At 46.1% G+C, this 13,834-nt stretch overlaps 1 long non-coding RNA gene and 1 pseudogene across 1 annotated transcript in view; both read right to left on the bottom strand.

Moving 5' to 3' along the window:
- The window catches only part of LOC105295765, a 113,069-nt gene that overhangs the window by 14,355 nt on the left and 84,880 nt on the right, over positions 1–13,834 (bottom strand). The gene's annotated exons all lie outside the window — the stretch shown is intronic.
- On the bottom strand, positions 239–357 carry LOC111743447 (annotated as a pseudogene).

The following is a 13,834-nucleotide window of genomic DNA, read 5'->3' as shown; positions in this document are numbered from 1 at the left end:
CCTTCCTCCCTCCCTCCCTCTCTCCCACACTATACTGTCCAGGGGGCCCCACAACAAAGAGCTAATCTTAAGAGTTGCTCTTTAAAATAGACACTGTCCCATTAAATCTCCTCTATAAAATACAAGTTTTCTGTATTTTAAATTTTATTTATTTATTTTTAGGCAAGGCAACCCTTGGTTGACTGCAAAGATTGCAAGGATCTTGTCAACTTACAACACCTTATTTTTAAATTTTTTACACCTACAGTACCTGGTCTTCCTAGGTGGTCTCCCATCCAAGTACTAACCAGGCCCAACTCTGCTTAGCTTCTGAGATCAGCCGGGATCAGGCACGTTCAGGGTGGCACGGCCGTAGACCTGTATTTTAAATTTTAAATTTACCGCCTGTGTGGGAATTAATTGATCGGAGCCTTCTAACATACAGCTAGCTGAAAAGGAAGGAGACACAGAAGAGATAAGCTCTAGTAAGGACAAAGGGAGAGGAAAGGTACCTCCCAGAAGAGACAAAGCTTGGTGGAGTAGAAGGGCACTGGCGCCAGGAATCTTCAGCATAAAGACTAATATGCTGACTTACTAGTCCTGAGAAGGTGCCTGCTTCTCACTTTTATTGGGCCTAATGCTGGTCACTATGAAATCTTTGGCCTCTACATTGTGGCCCCCTCAGAACTAGAAGCCTTGGAGATATCCTGAGTGGATGACATTGCTGCAATAGAATATGGGGAACAGAAAAGAGGAGAGAGGAGAGCAGAAGGGACTGGCAAAGCCAACAGGTATGTCCCTCTCCTAGGTCCTTCCCTCCCACAGCCCCGTGAAGGGCTCAGTACTTAAGGATGCTTGGCAATCCTCAGTATATGCATTTTCAGTTTGTCTCAGTTGAGCCTCTTGTTTTACTGGAAATCCAAGGTCAACTAGTAGCTGGCCTTCCTAAGAACATACAGTAAGTCCTCACTAACATCGTCAATAGGTTCTGCAACTTTAACAAAACGACGTACACTAAAACCAATTTTATCACAAGCTAATTGATTTAAACTAAAGTTCCTATGGCATTTTATCAATGTTAGAATGAAATGTTGTTTAAGGACCCGCTGTACTTCCTGCAGGACTGGGCCAAGAGTAAAATGAAAAGAAGAGTCCATCTGTCTCTGATTTACTTTGTAAAAGCAAAAGTCAAAAGAAGCAAATGAAATTTAAAAACTTGCCTGAGCTCCTTTTCTGTAGAACTTTATAAAGAGCAGGTGAGTACTTGGGCCTGGGAATAATGAGGGGGCTGGAGAGGCAGCAGGAGGCCCTGGAGCAGAGCAGCCCTTTGAGTAAAGATGTGCCCTCTGCTCAGGGCCCTGCTGGGCTCGGCTGGGCAGGGCCGGGCAGACAGATACTGAAATTAAAATTGGTGGAGGAATTTAAAGAATAAAGGAGGATTGGGGAGACACTAGTTAACACAGTTCTGAACATGAGCGCTCACCTGGAAGGCCTAAATGAGCACCGGGTAGGGGTGAGAGGTGAGGGTAGAGGGGGTGGAGGGGTGAGTGTAGTGGTCGAGAATTCTGCTGGTCAGAATTCTCCCTTCTTCTGGATACAGCACATCACTTTTCTGAGGAAGAACTCCATCTCCCTAAATTCCCAGTGGAACTGTCAGGATCCGAACCAGCCCATGAAACTGTCTGGCGATCACGCAAGGAGGCTAGCATTACTTCTGCCCAAAGGCAGCCTTCCTGTTCCTGAAACCCCAGGCCCAACTTTCCTGGCCTTCCTGAGATCTCAGAGTCAACCCTTTCTTTCTTAAGTCTGTGGGCAAGGATTCTTCTAACAAATGACCTTTATTTGGCTTATGTTAGCTACAGCCAAACTGATAAACTATGCAAAACATGATGCCATGGTACTAATGATTCCCATTATTTAATGGGTGTCCACCATGTGCCAAGAACAGTGTGGGAGTCCATCGCACACATAATCTAATTCTCATGCCACAAATGCAGAAACTAGGACTACTCAGAGATTAACACCATGTCTAGAGTTCTGCAATTAAAGAAGAAAGGGGATTCAGGTCCAGTGTGATCTAACTCTCAAGACTAGGGTCTCAGTCTCTCTCTCTGTCTCTCTCTCTGTCTCTCTGTCTCTCTGTCTCTCTGTCTCTCTGTCTCTCTCTCTCTCTCTCTGTCTCTCTCTCTCTCTCTTTCTCCTTCCTGCCTTCCCTTTCCTTCTCTCTTTCTTTTGGATATGAAACTTGGGGCAGAGAGCTGATTAATCAAACTCTTCAACTCCTGGCACTTTATCACCATTGGTCCATGCAAAGGCCCTCTCTTATTTCATTACTCAAATTCTTCCCACACACTGCACCACCTTGCCACTGCCCAGGATCATGGCTCACATGTGATAGGGTCTGGCCTCTCACTAACAGGCATTCCAGTTATTTGGGAGACTCAAGCTTTGGGCTTCTTTGTTTCCTCAAGGATCAAAATCCAGTTTGACCTGGTAAACTTTTCCAGGTGATTCTCTAGCACTCCCATCAATTGGCCAACTTATCAGCTCTGTTACCGGCTCAGCTCTGAGCTGGGCTGAAATGTGGAATTGGTAAGGAAGGGAAAGACCCAGTCTCCGCCTTCAAGAAGTTTAAAATTCATACGTCCACCCACTCAACAAATACTTATGGAACACTGACTTCATGTGCCAGGTCCAGAGATGAAAAAATGAATGCAACAGTTGGTTGCAGTCCTCTGAGAGCTAAAGCATAGTGGGGGAAAAGACAATTAAGCAATTAGACCCATGTCACAAGGCTATGGTAGGGGAGGTGCAAGAAAGCCAGGTGGACACAGAACCCAGGCCTGGGCGTGGCTCAGATAGTAACATTAATCCAGGAGTCATGAAGAAATATAAATCTATACATACAATTGTTTCTGCTCATCTACCTCAGCATTGTACAGTAACTATGGTGGGATTTTCATCAAATTTGGAAGGGAAGTGTGGGACAGTTAGACTCAAAATACAATCTTAATGGCATGCAGTAAATTAAACATGGGGAGCCCAGGGGAACATCTCAGAGATATAAGCAGTCATCCTAGACTAGACCTGTGGAGATGGAGATTGGGGTGAGGGGCGGCCTGTCTGACTGTTGAGTGGGACACAGAGGTCCCCATATGCAGATGCTCTCACTGGAGAAAACAAACAGGGTGTCTCGTATGAATCCCAATCAAAAGATCCAACACAGAAGGCTCTGCCCTGCAGGCGGCAGTCCTAGCTGGCCTGCTTCTCACACATGGGTAACTCAACATGTAGCCAGGATAAATGACACTTGGGGCAGTTTAGCTGGTGACTGATCCTCCAGAGCAGCCTGGCTGCCCAGCAGGCGAGAAGGCAGCAGCAGGCAAACTTCCGCACCCCAGACAGAAACTAGTGTGCCCAAGATGGAATTTGCTCAATGAGGGCTTCACCCTGGGGCAGGTGAAGACCTCCCAGATTAGCAAGTTCTTATGGCAACAGCTAAAATTTCTTTAACTCAGGCCTGTATGTCCCTAGCCTGGCTGTACTGAGGGAGGGAGCCACACTTGGAAGTGGAATGACAGTTTACCAGACTTCGTCCCACTTCCCACTCAGGGCCTGGGGACTATTTGACCATTTGGCCCCGATCATGAGGGACATGAAGGACATCAGAACTCCCTTCTGGGGACCGCACTGCTGGTCTCACACTGACTGGAACACACTGTTTGGGGCCCTGGCTGTTTGTGCCTCTGGAAACCAGGAGCATGGGAAGGGACTGTGAGGTCACTCAGTGGGGAAGACTCCTGTCCTGCTTGCTCCCTACTGGAGCTGAAGAGGGGTCCGTGTCAGTGCAGTGCACACACATTTCATAACACCATTCTTCCTACCCCTGCTGGCCCGCAGATGGCGCAGGGCTGGGAGGGAGAGTTAGAATGATGGGGAAAGCCCTGCAGACGTTGTGGGCCTACCTTGGGCCTTGAGAGGTGAGCTCCCTTGAGTTAGGAAGAAAGAGACAAGAGCAGAAATGGTGTTCCAGGATAGGGGAATAGCCTGAACAAAGGTGCAGAGGTGAGAACTGGGTATCTGGTCATAAGTCCAGCCTAAGTGAGAAGGCACCAGAAATAGGAGTCTTAAAGAATAAAAGATACCCCTCCTCACCCTGCCAACTTGCTATTCCTCCCCAGCCCTTCCCTGCAACACCGGAGGCAGAACACGCCAGCGTTCCCCCAAGTGTCGCATCCTCTGAGCATCTCCTATCTCTTCTATCCCCCATCCACAGGTCCACAGAAAACAAGGGCAAGGTTTTACAGCCCTTCACGGCTTCCTTTTCTTTCCATTCCTCTGGGACTCCTGACTCTTATCTTAGCTCTGGATGTACTTCTTCCTTTCAGTTAAAAAAAAAAAAAATCACACACACACACACACATACACACACCCCTACACCTACACAAAACTCTCCAATGGCTCCTCACTGCCTGTGGGAGAAAACCTCAATTCCTTACTCTAGGCTGGCCCCCACCTGGTCCCTGGCCCCTCTGCGGGTGGTCTCAGCCACTCGGGCCTCCTCTCAGCTGCCACTGGCTTTGGGGTCTTCGGCACCTCCTGAACTTTGTGCTGCCTCCTTTGCAGAGAAGGCTCTTGGCCTACAGGCTCCAACTTAAACATCATTTCCTCACAGAAGCCTTCCCTCCTTGTCTAAACCAGATACCTCTTTTCATCCTCTCTCACCCTGATATTTTCTGTCACATCAATCATCCAACTTTCTATAACCATATGTTTCTGTGATCCCTTATTTCCTGCCCACTCCCCACTAGAGAATGCCTGCTTCTCCAGACCAGGTCTCTGTTTCATTCACCCTAATTCCCCAGAGCCCAGCACATATGCTGACATGTATTTGTTTTCTCAATATTTAAATTATATCCCTCTGGCTGTTGGGTAAAAATCTAAGCTCTTGGCACAAAGTCCTTTCACAAGTCCTTTGCCCGCTCTCTTGGCCACCCCTATCCTGACCTCTTTAAGGACCCTGGATTCCAGTCAGACCAGGATACTTGCTATTCTGTGAACATAATCTTCTTTTTCTCATCTCCATACTCTCCTTATATAAGCTTTTCTCCCAAAGAGACTGGCAAACTCCTATTCATCCTTCAAGATCCCTTCCAGCATCCTTCCTGGACTCCCCCACACAGTGTTCACTGTCCCTCCTCTCCCTGCCTTCCCCACAGCAGGCTGTCCCCTTTCTTATTCTCCAACCTCTCTCTCCATTAAACTTCTGGAGTCACCCTCTATTCCTCTTCATCTCAAGTTCCTATTACAGGTCCTAGCACATAGTAGGGCCTCAATGCAAAATCTCACATGCTGAATAGTTTCTGCTCAATAAGGGAGGAACGTTCCAATGCTACAGTGGATACCCAAACCGCACGGACTTCTCGTAAGGTAGTGAGCTCCCTGCCATGGGAATTCTTTAAGCAGAGGCTGCAGACCCTACAAAATAGTGTTTTTCAAACTCTTTGTGATCCATTACACATTTATATAAATAGTACACTAAAAACAAAGTTTCATAAAATGATACCCTTTTTCTCATGTTGTATACCCTGGAATTTTTATCCTATTTCGTTTTTCGTAAATGGTGGTTTTAAACATTAAAAATTGGTTTCACAAGCCACAAATGGGTCAAGACCCACAGTGTGAAATATACTCCCATGCTAGCCAGCACATTACATTCCCTGCCTTCTTTCCAAAGCGCCATCATTTCTCTTTCATAAAGCTCTTGACACCAGTGGGCAGCTCTAGGTAACTTACCCTATCGGAAGTGTGGTTCTCTTAGAACCTATTAGGAACTAGAAAGGGATGTTTCTGTTGACTGGGTCCCAGCTTCAGGTAGGAGGGCTCCCTGGTACAGCCGCCCAGAGACAAATGCCTCTCACTCGTTCAACCCAACAAATATTTATAGCGTACCTACTATGTGCTGGGCACTGTCCTAGTCTCTGGGGACACAGCCCCATGAACAGGATATTTAAAAACCCTTGACACAATAGTGAGGGTGTGGAGAAACTGGAACTTTTGTGCACTGCTGGTGGGAAAGTAACATGGTGAAGATGCTGTGGAAGATAGTATTGATGGCTCCTCAAAAAGTTAAATATAGACTTATCATAGGATCCGGCAATTCCACTTCTGGGTATGTGCCCCAAAAGAAATGAAAGCAGAGACTAGAACACCCATGTTCATAGCAGCATTATTTAGAATAGCCAAAACGTGGAAGCAACCCAAATGCCCATCGACAGATAAATGGATAAACAAATGTGATGTATACATACAATGGAATATTATTCAACCTTAAAAGGGGAGGAAATTTTGACACATGCTACCATATAGATGAACCTTGAAGACATTATGCTAAGGGAAATAAGTCAGACACAAAAAGACAAATATTATATGATTCCACTTATACAAAGTACCAGAATAGGCAAATTCAGAGAGACAGAGTAGAATGGTGTTTGCCAGGACCTGGTGCAGTGGGGAGGATGGTGAGTTAGGGTTTAATGGGTACAGAGATTCAATGTGGGATGGTTAAAATGTTCTGGAAATGGATTGTGATGATGATTGCAGAACAATGTGAATGCACTTAATGCTACTGAATTGTACACTTAAAAATGGTTAAAATGATAAACTTTGTTATATTTTACCATAATTTTTTTTTAAAATCTGCCACATGGAACCTATGTCCTAGAGGCACAGACTTGGAGAACTCACTAATAAAAAGTAAATTCTCCCTAACTCAGAACGGGGGTCATAAACTACATCCGGTTCAGAATCTGGGTGGGGCGGTAGGAGGGGGTCAAGAAACAGAAGGTCACACACAGGTTCCCCCATACTCCCTTCATATAGAATACTTCCCCTTGCAACAGTTTTCAATTTTAAGAATGTTCAGGTGGAATATTGTCTAGAAAAAGAACACCACTGCATAGATCCATCCATCATAACAAAGGTACCAAACTGGTGTGGGATGCTGATAATGGGAGTAGCTATGCATGTGTGGAGGTGGGGTGCATAAGGAAATCTCTGTACCTTCCTCTTATTTTTCGTGTGAACCTAAAACTGAAAAATAAAGTCTTTAGGAGGGAAAAAAAGATCACCACTACTGAAAAACACATATTTTTCTAAACCATTGTCTTCCTTCTCTAAAATGACCACTGGTTGAGAGATGTTGCTGTGAAGAGTGAGCAGGCAGAGACCAGTTTGCAGGAGGGGTGCCCTGAGTACTTTGCAGGCAGGTATTGGGCAGGGACTTGAGGAACAGAAGACTGGCCTAGAAGGGTAAGGCTCTCAGAGCCCTTCTGGCCCTTCCCCTGGGCTGGGGTGGTCAGATATCAGATCTCTGGCTCCATCTCCTCCCGAGAGCAGGGTTCTCAGTGAGTCAGTCACCTCTGGTCTTGCCCAGGGTGAGGTATGGAAACAGCACCTGATTCTGGTGGCTCCAAGTCCTGGCTCTGCCCTTTGTAAGACATTTGACAGCCCAGCCTGTTTACTTAGCTGTAAAATGAGGATGACCTGACGCCACCCATCTCCCAGGATATGATGTGTATGACATCACCGGAGGACACCTGGCACAGTACCAGGCACAAAGGGGGCACACACAGGGACCTTTAGTGTTCCGGCCCAAAAGCTCAAGAATGGGGGGTGTGGGCTCCAGCTGTACCCTGGAGGCACCAGGGCAGGGCCCTGAATCCTCAGACCTGCCCAGCAGGCCTGGCCAGTCCTAGCATTTGCTTGGGGTGCAGGAGTACCACATATACAGTCACTCCCACAGCAAATAGCCGGGGAGAGCACTGGACCGATAAGACAGCGGCCCTCAGATGCCTGAAAATGCTTTGGGGCCGAGTCATGGTTTCAGGAGCTGGTTTCCAAGTAGGGAGGCCCCAGGCTGCCAACCCCAGGAGCCTTCCCCCAATCCATCTCCACATGTGACAGTTCTCCACCTTCCACACTGAGCTGTGACTTCTCGAAGGCAGGGATCCAACCTATTCATGTCTACTTCCCCAGCACACAGAGATCAAGAACTGTGTGATAATCAGTGGTAGTGGTGACAGTGATGGAGATGGTGGCTATCACAGCAACTGTCTGGTACACAGCCCTTACTGTGGGTATGGCACCATTCTAAGTGCCTTGTTTTAAATCTTTTAAACCTCACAAAAGTCATTGCATGTATGTACTATTGCCATGATCCTTATTTTTAATGAAGAGGCCGAGCTGCAGAAAGTAACTTGCCAAAGGTCACATACAAAGTGACAGAAGCAGGTCTTGAACCCAAGTGCCTCATTCTGCCCTTTTACTGCTACTCCAAAGTGCTTGGGCAAAGAGGTTTACCTCTCTGCTGACTCCTCATTCACAGTGAAGGGAACATCTAGGGAAGGGACTTTAGAATCCTCAGGCCACTTTCCTAGGCAGGCTCTGCAGTGCCCTCTGAGATATCCCTGGCAAGGAGGCCATCTCAAGACTACGCAAACCTTTCCTTGGCAACTTTCTCAGAAAGAGCCCAGGCCTGCTTCCCTCTAACATGACCCCCCCAATCCCCATCACCCCGGATATATAGAATTGTCCCCCTTCACCCTCAGGTGGCTCTTTAGGAATCTGGATTCACCTCTCTGCTCCAGGCTGACAGTCCCTGCCTCATCACCCACTCCTCTATTCCCAGACCCTCTCCCTGCTGGTGACCTGGTCTGGATGTTTCCTACTTGGTTAGTCTCTGAGACACTATGCACCATACTGGACATCCATGTGGCCTGAGGAGCAGGGAGTGGAGATAGGCTGTCCCCTCCTTTGTCCTGGGTCCATGCCTCCCATGTGTGGCTCTTTTTAGCCCCATCTTCCTGGTCTATATGGAACCTGTGGAAAACCAGCCCCTGGGTCCCTCCACAAATCCACCTCTGGTGCCCCCATTATGTACTTGGATGACAGATTTTGTTGAAACTAAATATAAAATGTTATGTTTTCCCTTGTAAAATTCACTCTTTTTCTATCTTGACAAAGCTAGTTTGAATCCTGACTTTGTCACTCCAAAGCCATTTCACTTGCTCTACCCAGGGCTATGTCATCTGCAGCCTAGAGAAGCCTACCTGTAGGGTCTTTATTAATTAAAAAAAAAATTGCTGAACAGGATAAGTTTCAATTTCATCATCTGTGTTTAAATCTAGGACCAATACATTGATTTGTCTCTGGTTTGACTACCTCTTCCCAGAAGTGCTGATTTGAGGGCACAAGTCAACCTGGATGGCCACCTTTGGGGAATATGACAGGTGGACTCTGCCCCAGGAAGGGGTTGAGGGGGGACTGAGAACATTTTCTCTAGTACTGAGAACTACATTTCACTCCATAAAATCATTGTTACTTTCTCTCCCAGTTTAAGGACTATTCTCAAGGGAGGCAGAGTTGGAAAGAAATGGGAACTGGGAGTTTTTTCTTTCTCACTGACATTAACACTCTGTGCCTCCCCCTAGCAAAGGGCCTGTCTTTGCTCTGTTTGTCCTCTTGCTGGAAACAGACTTCGATAAGGAAGCAGACAAGTAGCCTCTGTGCTGGCCGGGCTTCTTTTATAATCACTGCTAATTCTGGACTTTGGTCCTTCTGGACATTCTGACACGAGCGTATCACACACCAGGTATCATGTACATGTGAAAAATCAGTAGGGTCACTGAAAATATAAACTCACCTGTCTTCTTTTGCTTCTGCCCTCCCATTCACCCTTTTAAAATCATTTGTGATTTCATCATCAGAATATAATTTCCACTAGTTAGAACACTTAAACTTGGATAGTTTTTCTCTATCCCTCACATTATCATATTCCTACTGAAAAAAAAGTAATTCCATTAGGCAGCTTAGTAGAACCATCACTTGACCAAGCCCGGCTCCATTTCTGGAGACACAGCAAGGAATGGCTTTGCAAACCTCTGAAATCTCTTCATGGACTTTTGATTTTGTTACTTTAGTTTATTATTGTTATCCTCTCCCATTAGGAAAAATAGTTTCATCATTTTGTAATCAAAATAGCATTGCAAAGGACGTGTAATATATTATGTATGCATACTATCTAATAATCTATCATGAAGACAGAAACTTCCTGGTGGTATGATGCATCTCTGACCCACTGCCTTCTACTTAATGCCTTCTCAGATAGTACGGAACAAATAATCTTCATCTCAGAAATACCTGGCTCTTCTCTAAGGTCCTTTCACTGACTGGAGCACCCCTCAGTCACCTAGGGTGACTCACAGAAGCAGATCTGGGGACCGGGTGGCCAGGGAGCTGGTAGAGACTAGGCTTCTGAAGACAGACCTGGCCCTGCCTCAGTGAGTGGGCTGCCTCAGGCAAAGCAGTGAAGAGTGGAATTTGTCATCCAAGCATGCTCCCTAAAAACACACGCTAGCCCAAATAGTGGCTTTGTCCTGCCCTCTGGTCATTTAGGACACCCCGCCCAGCCCTCCTATCCCCCAGGGAGTGTCCAGCCCAGAGTTCCCTCTCTACACCTATCTTCAGGGTATCAGGGAACCACTGTCAGCAAGCTTTCATATTGGAAAGAATTTATTCACAAATTCATACTGCTGAACAAAGGACTCCAACAACAATGGAGGGGTTTTAGGCTGTGAGACAAACTAGGGCATGGGGAGTAGGGAGACTTGCCCCATGAGATAACAGGGCATCTCAAACCCACGAGGCGCATGGCTAGCTCTAATCAGGTACAGCTCAACAGCATCTAATCTATCCAGAATCACTTTGGTTCCCATGAATTACTTTTCCTGAAAAGCGGAACTTCAATTGCCAAAACACGGTTTTAATGACTTTATAAAGGGAAATCTAGCTACAATGTGACCCACAGTCCCCCAACACCTTAAAAAAATATTCATTTCCACTGAAATGGTCATCATTATGATTGCTCTGGGTGTTCCCTATAGAACTAGACAATAACATGATTGTGTTTCCTTATTATTGTTTCTCTGTCCTTCCCCCGTGGCCTTCACCTTCCTATTTTCTACATGTCTAAAAACCACTGACCACCACGTTTCCAGGCTATTTCTTTTCTTCTGCAGTGGGTTGGGAAATCAGAGAGCCATTCTCATTAGAATAGTGTGCTAATAAATGTGTCAACAGTTTAAGGCCCTCAGAGGGATAAAACACCTGGTTTAGATGCTGGGCTTATGTAGCTATTTCTGTGGGTTGTTTTCAATAACTCCCAGTTCAGGGCTAAGGTCCAATGGGAAATGGGGATCCAAGACTTAATCCCACCTGGAATTTCCATATATTTATCATCTGTCCTCTGGCTGGTAAGATGTTTCTATCGTGATGCTGCGTCCAGGAGCTCCATGTTTTGCTCTTCCTCTCTCTGTTATACATTGCCCCACATGTGAGCCTCACTGGTGAGCCTGCTAGGCCGGGGAGCTTTGCTTCCATAATAAGCCTCATCAAGAGGGCAGAGACGTTCAGCCCTGTGGCACCTGACACAGAGCTGACATCATTCTCTCAGGTGTCCGGAGCAATTTTAGAGACTTCAACCTCCTTCCAAAGCACTGAGACAGTATCTGTGAACATGGCCCCTTATGGCACAACCAACTGGGGACCTAAAAGGAGAGAGCAGAGCACACCAGGTGTACATGGCTGCAGGTGCCATCATCTGCCAGTTCTTCAAGGAACCCAGAGAGTGACATCTGGACAAGGCCACTTGGCCTGTGCCTGGAGTTGTTCTAAGCAGTGATGATTTTATTCTGCATTTTTGACCCTGTGGATTGCGATCCATTACTGAGCTGAAAAATTAGTTTAGTGGGTCACAACTAGCATGTTTCTTTAAAAAATAAATAGAACAGAATGGAAAATATCCAAGTACATCATGCATAGTGAGGGAAGGTATTATTTTTACAAAACATTTGCTTTGGTTTTATGTATCTCTATGTAGGTGTATGTGGTGGCTGGGACGTGCGGTATATTTCTCACTGGGAGTGGTGGTCAAGGAAGTCTGAAATACAGTGAACTAATATACATCCATCTTGCAGCTACATCTTCCCTGAGACCCATCCTTGCCGCCTCTACTCCTGACTGAGAAATAAAATGAAATCTGTTCAGGGCCTCACTTGGAAGGCACAGGGGTCAAGGCACAGGGGTCAAGGACACCTTCTTGGAGGAAGTGGGGCTTGCTTAGCATGAGCAGGAATAGAGAGAGGGAGCAGTAGGGCAGATGGAAAGGCATGGGCACTCTCTTGTCCCGTGGTAAGGAGTGGGGCAAACAAGGGACAGAAGAGGCCTGTAGGGCATAGCTGTAGATACCTGCTTTCTTGAGGAAGCAAATTGAGGGGCTGAGGCTAGAAGGTTGAGAGAAAAAAAGCTCATTTGATTTCAAAGACTCATTTTCAAAGTTACCTTTGGGGGATACTTAATAGTGAGACAGTCAAGTGATGTGTTAGGCCCAGTGTCCCTATCTCTCATTGATCCAATGAATGCAACTAATGGTGCCTGGTTTTGTCAATTTAATATTTAATTAATTAAAATGAAAAATCCAGTTCCTTAGTTACACTAGCCTCATTTCAAACACTCAACAGCCACATATGGCTAGTGGCAACCATATTGTAGCATAGAACATTTCCATCAACACAGAAAAGTCTACTGGACAGGGATGTTCTAGAATAAGGAAATGAATAATTCATCTCAGGTTCATAAACCCTCAGGAAGGCAACATCTTCCAAGACTCCTATCACACCTATAGTTACAAATGCAAATGCTTCTGGGAGAGGAACTAAAATGGCTTAAATTCTTACCAAAGAGTTAACTGGTTGATCTCAAGGGCTTGAAGAGAGTCAGAGTCCAAGATGCCATCCACCAGAGGCTGAGTATATGTGACAGTATGAGGTGAAGGGATGTCGGAAGATAAGAAACCCCTAACCAAATGTGCCATCTGACAATACTGATGGATAAGGATTAAGATGCTCTGTCAGGGGATGTAGAAAACTTGGAGACCTGTGAGGAAAAGAAATGACCCACAGTTCTTATTCACCTTCGTCTAAGACGACTGAGGTCAATCCCCAATGGTCCTCAATGAAGGGGTTATTACATGGGAAACAGCACTTCTCTATTTCTAGAGAAGTAATAAGAAGTAAATGAAAGCCTTCCCAGCAGTGCATGCTTCTGAACTTGGCCCTCTTCTGTCCTCCACATTCACTCTATGACCACGCCCATGGCTTTATCTATCTCCTTCACACTAATGACTCCTTGACCACCACCACATGCCCAGGCCTAGAGATCCAAATACTAACTTGTTATTTCCACTGGGAGCCTTCACTCGACAATTCCAAAGGGAATTATAACCATCTCTGGCCCACTACTCCACCCCACTTCCTATATTCCCCATTCTGGTTCATCTTCCACCTACTCACTCTGTCATCCAGGTCACCCTGTGAGTCACCCCAGACTCCTCCTCCTACTTCTTTGCTCTCTACCTAAGGTCACCACATCTTGGCCACTTCTCCACTATGCCTTGACTCTGCCCAGCTCAATCCTCTCTAGCCCCCACCATTGCAGGGACCATCCATCCACTGGCCTTCCTGATTCTAGTCACAGCCACCTCCAGCCCAGTGGTTCTTACCCATGGATAAGCAACAGAATGACCTGGAGAGGAGTTTAAAATCTAGATTCTGACTCAGTATATCTGGCCAGGTTGAGCATCCGTATTTTGCGAAAGTGCCCCAGGTAATTCTGATGCATACCCTTCATTAAGAACCACTGCTGCCATCTCCTTGTTATTAATAACAACAAAAACAACAATTAACATTTTTTGTGCACTTACATGTGCTGCCTCATGTAATCTTCGTGACAACCCTGT

The sequence above is a fragment of the Pteropus vampyrus genome, unplaced genomic scaffold (assembly GCF_000151845.1).
Source record: "Pteropus vampyrus isolate Shadow unplaced genomic scaffold, Pvam_2.0 Scaffold113, whole genome shotgun sequence".
NCBI classification, from domain to species: domain Eukaryota; kingdom Metazoa; phylum Chordata; class Mammalia; order Chiroptera; family Pteropodidae; genus Pteropus; species Pteropus vampyrus.
Note: the sequence above shows the minus strand (reverse complement) of the source record. Positions and strands in the feature narration are given on the sequence as shown.